This window comes from Psammomys obesus, unplaced genomic scaffold (genome assembly GCF_907164565.1).
Source record: "Psammomys obesus unplaced genomic scaffold, mPsaObe1.curated_primary_1811, whole genome shotgun sequence".
Taxonomy (NCBI): domain Eukaryota; kingdom Metazoa; phylum Chordata; class Mammalia; order Rodentia; family Muridae; genus Psammomys; species Psammomys obesus.
In genome coordinates, this window is record NW_026592666.1 from 7,855,027 (window position 1) to 7,864,844 (window position 9,818).

The window sequence follows — 9,818 nt, forward strand, 5'->3', positions numbered from 1 at the left end:
ATACAAGACACTTCTTTATCTTGACATAACGGGAATCAGCATCACTCCTAGCTGGAACATACAAGACACTTCTTTATCTTGACATAACGGGAATCCCCACATGTCCCTTTGTCTCAAAGGGGTCCCCCACCCTAAATCTTCTCCAGTAGCCATAGTACTTCTCTCTTCTGTCCCAGAAAAGAAACAGGTCCAAGATACTTCCTGGAAGTGCCGCACTGTCTCTGTGCAGGAAGCAGGTCCTCGGCCACAGCTGCTCCTAACAGCTCTTCCTCCAGCACCTGCCTCCCACCCACACCTAAGCTTCTCCATAGCGAAATAAGCACAGAGGGCCTTGGAAGGACTGTAATCAGGCCTGGAGGCACAGGCCTCTAACCAAGATACTCAGGAAAATAAGATAGGGTCCTGGTTGAGAGCCTGCCTGGGCTCAAAGTTAGCTCAAAGCTAGCCTGGGCAACGGAATGAGATAGTCTCAAAACTTAAAAAAAAAAAAAAAAAAAAAAAAAAATCAATGAAGTAAAAAGAAAAACTGAGGGTGTGGCTCAGTGGTAGAACTAGCCTACCACATGCGAGGCCTTTGGCAATGTCCAGCAATGTAAAAAGTAAAAGTCCCTAAGGTAAAGCAACACTGGCCCACGGAGGAGCCAGGGGAACTCTTCCCTCTTTAAATGTCCATCCAAAGGTCCCCGTAGACCTTGGACATTAATGAACAGCGCCTAGGCCATGCAGCCATCAACTTAACCAAGCAGCTGGGTGGGAAAGCCAGAGGAAACACAGTGAACTCTGAACAGCTGGAGATGAGACCCTATGCTAGGATAGGACTCATTCCAAGGGTGAGTTGTGGCTGTGAGGTGAGATTCAAGGGCCCAGAGCAGCAGGCGTAGCCAGTCAACCAGGCCACAGCCACCGTGACACTGGCCATCCATCAGGCCTGCTCCCACAGGCACAGCTGGTGCAAGTAGAGAGGGCTGCTGACATAGGGCACAAGGACACACTTCTGATTTAGAGCATGATTTTATCATAAATGTTTAAGTTCTGAACTTTAATATGTATGTGTGTTCATAAATATACATGTGCGCAATATACGGTGCATACAGAAGAGAGCCAAGTCTACACATGGCTCAATAATCCAATTCTTGTGACCTTGAGGACACCAACATGAAGAATGTCACTAGGTCGAAGTGGCCCAGCACCTGGAATTCAGAGAAAGGAGCCACCACAGAGGCAAGGGAGCAGAAGGAAGAGGTGCAGGTGAGGATAGAACTGGGGGTGCAGAGATGCTGACCCAAAGGAAAAGTTGGAACAATAAAGTTGAAGCCATGGTCTGGGGAAAAGCAATACTGAAGCGTGACACTTAGGACAAAGGGACTTGCCCAAGGAAACAGAGAAACATCTATCTTCTGGCCTTGGAAAGGTGTTTGGTAAGAGATTGGCAAATTCCTCTCGCTGCCTCTTTAAACTACAGAGAAGAGCACGGACTGTTGTGGGTGAGCAGCTTTCTGTTTTTATAAACCTGGGCCTATGGACATGTCTTGTTTTGTTCCATCTGCTGAGGCAGTCTTGCTCTCTGCAGCACAGGCTGGTTTCAAACTCACCAATCCTCCTGCCTCAGCCTGCCAAGTGCCAGGATTACAGTTGTGCACCACCACTCCCAGATCTTTGGGAAGGTTTGTCTAAGGGGTACACAATCGATCGTGTGCCCACAATCCAGCATCTACTCAGCTGTTTCCCTGAGCTCCCCCACTGAATTACCACTCACGGCTACCCCAAGCTACTGTGTCAGCTGCACATACGTCAGTGGATAGTGCTACCAGAGACAACCTAAAACCTCAATATCACCAACTGTTTGATTTTGACAGGTCAGTGATGCTGACCACCTCTTTCCTCCCCACTCCTCTCCTCTCTCTCAACACCTTCCCCTACCTTATCGAGTCAGAGGGTAAACAAGAGCCAATGTCATATTTGCTTAATTTCATTTTGGTATCCTTTATCCAGAGTCCTCCTTCCCTCCCTTCCACCCCATTACAACACTGTTTCTGCAATTCCTCTTTTCTAGCATGAAGCCCATGCAGGTTAAGGCATTTCTTTTGCTCTTATTTTCCCTTCCATCACTTTTGTTGAACAATTTTTTAGGGGTGGGCCAGACGGATGGATGAGTGGTTAAGAGCGCGTACTGATTACAACTGCCGTGATTGCAGCGCCAGGATACCTGACACCTCTTCTGAAATCCACGGCATCTGCACGGGTGCACACACATGCATGCGTGCTCACGCACAGACAGACACTTAGGTCTGGTGGTTAAAGTTTGCTTGAGGCTGGTGAGATGTCTTAGCAGGTAAAGGTGCAACCTTGATGGTCTGAGTTTGGTCCCTGTAAAAGACCCCTGTAAAGTAAGAGGACAGACTCCAAAACCAGGAGCAGGGGCACAGGCCTTTAATCACAGCACTTGGAGGCACAGGCAAGCAGGTCTCTGTGAGTTCAAGGTCACCTTGGTCCATACAGTGAGTTCCAGGACAGGTACAAATATACAATAAGACTCTGTCTTGAAAAAAACCGAGAGAGAAACTCCAGCAAATTGTGCTCTGACTTCCTCAAGCATGCACACAAACACACACACACAAATACATTTTTAAAAAATTAATTTAAAAACTTTCATTAGTAAGCCCTTCATAAGCCTGAAATACCAGCTCTTTCTGCCAAGACCCCAGAGAGAGTCAATGGAAAAGACAGAGGTCTGCGAATAACACCACCACTCTTCCCAGAAAACAGAATGGCAGCTAATCTCTACAAATACCCTGTCAACTCCTGCTCCCACACTCAGCGTAATTCAGATGCACCACTGTTCTTGAGTCTCTGTTCAGTTCCATCATCTTTTAAGATTTATTTATCATTATTTTACGTATATGAGTGTCTGCCTGCAAACGTGTGTGTGCCACATGGCTACCTGGTGCCAAGGAGGCAAGAAGAGGGTATCACACTCTCTGGAACTGGAATACTGGGGTTACAGAAGGTTGTGAGTCACTATGGGGGTGCTGGGGACTGAACTCCAGCCCTCTGTGAGAGCAAGTGCTATTACCTGCTAAGACATTGCTCCAGCCTCGGTTCCATCATCATTAAAATAAAGAAGCATGGCAGAGCATGACTGTAATTCCAGCACTTAGGGACCCAAGGCAAGAGGACCAAATATTGAAACCATCCAAAAAGAAACCATAACGCCATGGATGGCTTTAGAGATGATCTAAAGAAGAATTTGGGGTTACGGATCCTACTTGCAGAGAGGAGACCTTGAACTCATAAGCAGGAATGGTTTTCCTCACCCCTTCTGCAGGGCTCCAGCTGGCTGGTTGTGGCACGAACCTCCTCACAAGGAGGCAACTCCCCCCTGGGCTGGCACTGACACACTTCACCACAAGCACAGATGCTCCCGCGCAGCCACCAAAATCATTTTTCACCATTACCTCTCACAGAAGGAGTCTGCATGAACTCAACACTTGGGAGGAATGCCCAAGGATATAAGCCGGAGAAATGGTTAGCACCAGCCCAGTTCAGCCTGGTTTGTTCTCCCTCAACACTTGTCTCCAACCTTAAAAGGTGTGACTTGGGAACTGAGGCTCCGTGCAAGGACTGCATTCCCATCCATTCCCCCACAGCACTTTTCCTTGGACTCCTGCTCCTTCCTCTTCATCACAAGGCCCACAGTGCCAGGTTATGGGGCAGGTGTAAAAAAATTATCCAAAGGGACTCTCAAGCAGATTTGGAGTGACAAGCTCTGGGCCAACCAACTCTTCAGTTGGTGCCACAGCCAGGTGAAGCCATTCCCCGCCTCCTCTGACAAACCAGGCACCTGTGGTGGCTTCGCAAATGCTGAAGGATGCTTTGTCCACATCTGTAACTCTTTCTGTCCAACACAGAAAGCCAAGGACAGTGGCAAGAACCCACAGCCAGTGCAGATTCAAAAGTGCCACCACCGGGATGAATTCGGGCATCACCAGGCCCTGAGGGTCCCGCTCCGCCCAAACTTTAAGCTTCACGCTTCAAAGAAAGATTGTTAATTACATATGATGATACCAATTATATTGAAATGCATTATGAAACAGAATCTTTGCTAAGCAATTTTACTATTTTAATTCTTTTCTTCTGTCATTTTTAAATAATCACTCTGGTTTTTATTGCATTAAGATGCAATTAAGGAAGAAGAGCCTTTTATGTTTTAAGTCTGTTTCATTTTTCTCACATAAAGAATTCCATAGCCATCCATCATAATTTAACAATATAGGAGCAATGAGTTGAGCACCATCTAAGAGGAAAAATGCAAGTCTGCTTACTTTGAAAAGTAAAAGCACAGAGAATTCCTGGTCAGAGATAAGTCAGCCCGCACCCTCACGCACATTCATATAGAAGAGGGGATAAGAGCTCTGTCCTTAAGGAAGAACTTGACATCTTGACCTCAAGATGTCAACTGCCAGGCCTGTCAGCTTCAGCAGAGTTGAAGGGCTAAAGGTACAGGCTCTAGTCACCAAGTCAAAGAGATAACCAGTTGTCTTAGTCAGGGTTTCTATGGTTGTGGTGAAACACCATGACCAAATGCAACTCAGGGAGGAAAAGTTTATTATTTAACTTTCACTTCACCCTTGCTGTTCATCATTGAAGAGGTCAGAACAGGAACTCAAACAGGGAAGGACCCTGGAGGCAGGAACTGATGCAGAAGCCATGGAGGGTTGCTGCTTATAGGCTTGCTCAGCCGGCTTCTTTATAGGACCTAGGACCACCAGCCCAGGGATAGAACCACCCACAAGGGGGAGGGCTCTCCCCACCAATCCCTAACCAAGAAAATATTCCTCAAGCATGATCATAAGGCGGCGTTTTCTCAGCCGTGATTCCCTCCTATGCCTTGTGTCAGGTTGACATAAAGCTAGCCAGCACACTACTCCACCAGGGACAGTGTTAGCTTACAATTTAACAATAACTCCTCCTCTGTCTCTACCTGCTGACTGGCTAGAAAGGGCCTAGGTCAGTTCTGCCCCGTGCAGAGCAAATCTGTAAAAATCTACATTCCAGATGAACCCAGAGCCTGTCTGAATGCTCCATCATCACCATCCTCGTCACTGTCTGCTCCTACTTGCTGCTCTCCTCGACTGATTGGCAAATACCGCAAATTATCCTATGACCACTGCAGACACACATTGGAAACACACATACAAATTAAAATAAAGAAAATTTGACATAAGTTCTTCTTTAGAGAACCAGTTAATAAATGCACAGCAAATGGTGGAAACCAAATACCACCTTTTTGTCATTCTAAAGGAAAGATCACACTTATCATCACCTAGCTCATCAATGGCTTTACAGTCATGTGGATAAAAACTGTGTAAGGGCTCTAGTGATGGATAAATGGACTGATAGCATCCATCATTAATAATTTAAAAGGGACGTTACACCACTGTCTATGCAATGTTCTTGCCCAATTTTTATCCATTCATTCAACACAGTTGTACACTTGACTCCCAGGCTCACCTTGAGCTCCTGGGCTCAAGCAATCCTACTATCTCAGCTTCCTGAGTCACTAGGACTCAGCATGTGTCACCATGCCTGGCTGCAGGCCCCCAGTTTGGAACTTAATAGCTCATGTCTTTATAAGGACTTTGGAGGACAATGGAGCACGTGTAGGGGCCATTCGACAACACCAGCAATGTAATGTATGCTGTGCAAAAACTACAGAACAAATGCAATACCCGAGAGGACAAGAGGAGGAGGAGGCGTATTCTGAAATGCAAGTAAGGACCTCAGAGCACAGCACTCCTGCAAATCCGCATGGAGAACTGGACCAAGCAGGACTGAGTTCTAGACCAGCCTGAGCCCCATAGGGAGACCTGGTCTAAGAGATGTGGGGAGGAGATCAGTCCCAGGCAGTTTGAATGCTGTTTAGATTCTTGGATTGTGCTTAGGTATTTCACCAACTGAAAACAGCTACAAGACCATCATGAAAATCTCCAAACCAACATCTAGTGACACTTAACAATGAAGTCCTATTCATTTCATAGAAGATTATGATGACCCAAAAGAACGCTGATCATTTTAGAGAAATATTTATACTTAGAACTTATTTCACTCCTTTAGTCCTCTCTGAACTATTCTTCAGGCAACTGTACAAATCAAATGACTGCTGCTGACCATACAGAATCACTATTGGTTTTTTTGTTTTGTTTTGCTTTTTAATATCGAGGAAAACTGTCTAGAAGGAAAGATAAGGGATGAGAACTGATTAACACAAAACATTACTTTGGGGCTAGAAATTTGCCCCTAGAAAGTCCTTTGAGGCACATAGCCAGCATATAGAAGAATATAACTACTCACCATGCAGAGGTCAAGCTTCGGACAGTGTTAACATTCAGAATTCAGCCGTCAACCTACAAGTTCAAAAGAAAAGGCTCTGAGTGACAAACAGCTTCCCCAACGCCCACACACCACATTCCACAAGCAAAAAAGGAAAGAGAAAAACATCACGTACAAAGCTGTCTCAGTTGACATGTCCATAAAGCTATCAAAGGCAGGCAAGAGAAGGGAAAAACTAAGGGCTGAGACTTGGAAGCCAAGCAATCTAGAACTCTGAGCACTGCAAGTCACAGAGAGCACACCCTAGTGACATCACCCTAGTTCCACCTTCTGGAGGAACGGCACCCTGGTGTCAGTCACATGGATCTAACCAGGATCAGAGTCCTAGGAAAGACTGCAAGAAAAGGCAGGCCTGGTGTACATAACTGTAGTCCCAGCTGTTTGGGAGACTGAAGCAGGAGGGTGACCCTAGTCTAGGAGCTCAGGGCCAATAGCCAACATAGGAAGCCCCAACACTTAATAACATAAACTCAAACAGCAAGAAGATAATGCATGTGCACTATTTGAACATAACTAGGATTTTCAAAGCTTAATGTTCAGTCTCTTAATGAAGGAGGGAACAAATATCAAAGAATCGAGACAAACAAGTCAAAGTAAAGTGAGATTTCAAACCTGAAACCAAGCCTAGGAGTCTTTTCACTGAGAATCAGCCTGCAAGTGGGTTGGCAGGCCCCTGAAGTGAGTAATGAGCTCCACATCGCTCTCAGTTTGGGGTCAGGCTGGACCAGAGAATCCCAAAAACCCACGGATTTCAAATGGGTAACGTTTTTAAAAATATTATTTGTACATGTTTCTTAAATGGTTAAGGCAAGCAGATTCATCCAGGATGACAGCAGTGGACAGATATCAACCTTGCTAGAGTAAGGGGGTGGGTTGGGCTCAGCTGCAAATACAGACAGCTGGGGATTTATGGCCAAAGAGTAGGGTGAGAGGTCAATGGATAGAAAACTACTAACAGGAAACACCGAACTGGGACAGTGTCTTGCTATAGGCAGGTGCAGGACCTAGCCAAAGGAAGGAGGGAGAGTAAGTCATCGGACAGCAAAGGTAATCAGTTATAGTCCGTGGGGGTGATCAGTAACTGACGTAGCGGAGTTCTTGCTACAACCACCTAGCAAACCGAGCATAAGTTGAAGCCTAATTTTTAAAATGTTCAGAAAAGCCAGACTTGGGTATGGTCACATACAGGATTTCTATCAAGAACAGCGTTTAAGCAGAGGTCCTGACTCCTGGTGGGGCTGTAGCTGCGAGGGTTTCTGTGACCCACACAGGCAGAGACATGATCACAGGAAGCAAGAAGGCAGTTCAGTTCAATGGGGCTCAGCAGCTAGTATTAGCTCAAATTTCTGGAGTCTGACCCTGGGTAGCTTATTTGAGGCATAGTTAGGAACAACACAAATTGGTGAACATTATTCTGGTGAAAATTAACTCAATCCCATATGCACAACAAAGCAGACATAAATCCCTTCGAGGAACAAAATAAGACAAACTCAGATCTGACATTACTACATCGTAATTCTTTGTAAAGTCCAAGAAGACAGGTTCTATAGACTGACCGAGAAAAACAAATTTAAGGATAAGGGTCTAGGGAAGATCCAGAAAGTCTTTATCCACCAAGAGAGAGCAAAGGTCCCAGGCACATCTGTTCCCTCCTTCTGGATAGGTGACAGGTGGAGCATTCTTTTCCTTGAAGGGACAACCCTATGTGCATAAATTACACATTCCCCTACTGCTTCTCTGTGAAAACCTCCATGCCTCCTGCATTCTATAAGTTGCCTTTGTCATGGTGTTTTAACACAGCAGTAGAAGAGTAAACAATACAAAGGAAAAACAACAACAACAAAATTTGACATCTGGATTCAAAGCATCACACACAACCCAAGAAGCTTTTGAACATGGTCAGAATTACACAACTCCCCTTGCACACAACCTAAGCAATTTCCCCATCAACCAGATCCCAGGAAATGTAGTTAAAAGGTGGACAAAATGCCCTCCTTGCATTGTCAAGTGTAACATACAAATATAGGACATGGGTTACTAATGATCTACAAGGGCTGGGTGTGATGATATACACCTTTAGTCCTGGCACTTAGGGGGCGGAGGCAGGTGGATTTCTATAAGATCAAGGCCAGTCTGGTCTACATAGCAAGTCCCAGACCAGCTAGTGCAGAACTTATTGAGAATATAGTGAGAACCTGTCTCAGATAGATAGATAGATACATAGATAGATAGATAGATAGATAGATAGATAGATAGATAGATAGATAACCAAAAATAATGAGCTAAATATTCTGTCTTGTCTTTGTCAGCAATGATCTATTCCCAAGGCAGCCCTCCTTCCCCAGCCCCTGTGCAAGCCCAGAAGAAGCCATGACAGGGAAGTCAGTTGATCCTGTTTCCTTCCTGCTGGTCACCTGGAGTCTGACCATCACGTCACTTCTTCCAAGCCACCAGGCCCTCTGTTTCAGTTACAGGGGATGAACTATAATTTCCCACAAGCCCCAAGTCCCTCATCCCCACTTCTTGCCTCTCATAACCCAACAACCACCTCTATCCAATACTCTAGTCACCTCTTTGAGTATGCTATATATTCTCCTGTCATGGACAGGAGATGGACAACAATGACAGACAGGAGGCAGAGAACATTCAAATTTCTGTATCTGCTCTCAACTACAAGACAAGAGAAGAAAGAGCCCAGTTTCTAGGGCACATTACAGGGGCACATGGGATGGAGGCAAAAGTGGAGGTGACCAGGAGCTCTAAATTTAACAGTATCTGAAATCCACAAGATTCTACCCCAAATTTTGCATATACTTGAATTTTTGTGAGAAGAGAAACGCAGGAAGAAAAAGGTCAAATTTGCACTGGAGCCCCAAAGTTGAGGTACCACTGCGAGGGCTGTCTCCTCACAGAGGAAGAAAGATGCACAGCAGATGGAACACAGCTGTCAGCCCGAAGGAGGGAAGGTATCCATATCCCTCACTGAGGGGGCTGGGGCTGGAGCCTGCCCCACACTCCCCCAACCCTGCAAGGCAGCGGAACAGTGTGTTCCCGAGAATCCCTCACAGCTCCCTCCCAACAGTCAAGTGACATTTGCAAAGCTCATCAGCTCAGCAGGTGTTCAGATATACAAGCAATAGAAAAACAGTTCCAGGCCTGAGGAAAAAAGAATCCAATCCTGCTCTGAAACCCCCGCCCCCCCAGGTTGCTGGCAGAGTGCAGAACAGAAAACCTGGAGAGGAAAAATACACTGGAGATAGCAAAACTGCATTCCAGAAATGTCCAGGTGGGCACGGGAAGCCAGAGGGTGTGAGCACGTGAGTGTACCTTAGGCAGCAACTAGCCCTCACAGACACGTGCTCCAACCCCCTGCCCGCCTGCCCTGTGACCAAGCATATGAGATTCACCAGCCCTCACAGACATGTGCC

At 45.9% G+C, this 9,818-nt stretch overlaps 1 long non-coding RNA gene across 1 annotated transcript in view; it reads right to left on the reverse strand.

The window, feature by feature from the left end:
• Positions 1 to 9,818, reverse strand: part of LOC129682420 (uncharacterized) — a 70,895-nt gene that overhangs the window by 48,142 nt on the left and 12,935 nt on the right. Inside the window, exon 2 of the long non-coding RNA XR_008720978.1 lies at positions 6,352 to 6,404. This is a non-coding gene — a long non-coding RNA (uncharacterized LOC129682420). The remainder of the gene's footprint in view (positions 1 to 6,351; positions 6,405 to 9,818) is intronic.